The 303-nt window shown below is 39.9% G+C and overlaps 1 protein-coding gene across 1 annotated transcript in view; it reads right to left on the bottom strand.

Annotated features, from left to right (window-relative positions):
- Positions 1-303, bottom strand: part of psme4b (proteasome activator subunit 4b) — a 33,422-nt gene that overhangs the window by 19,082 nt on the left and 14,037 nt on the right. The gene's annotated exons all lie outside the window — the stretch shown is intronic.

A 303-nucleotide genomic window follows, 5' to 3' on the forward strand; every position in this document is an offset into this window, starting at 1 on the left:
GCAGGATACCCAGGGCTCGGTTTGCACCTATCGCCATTTCTAGCTCTTGGGGGATTGTAAGCAGGTTGGGGGAACGCATATTAATGTTAAAATAAACTCATAAAGTGAAATTTTCATGCCATGGGACCTTTAACAAACAGTTATCACTGATTAACAAACACGTGTATGTTTGTTGTTGAATGCTCTAATGACTTCCCACTGTGCCTAATAAGATCTCTTAGTTCTGAGATCTGACAATGTGTTAAAAACATCTTCACTATATGTCATCATGCCATTCACAAACACACACACACACACACACAC

This window comes from Etheostoma spectabile, chromosome 21 (genome assembly GCF_008692095.1).
Source record: "Etheostoma spectabile isolate EspeVRDwgs_2016 chromosome 21, UIUC_Espe_1.0, whole genome shotgun sequence".
NCBI classification, from domain to species: domain Eukaryota; kingdom Metazoa; phylum Chordata; class Actinopteri; order Perciformes; family Percidae; genus Etheostoma; species Etheostoma spectabile.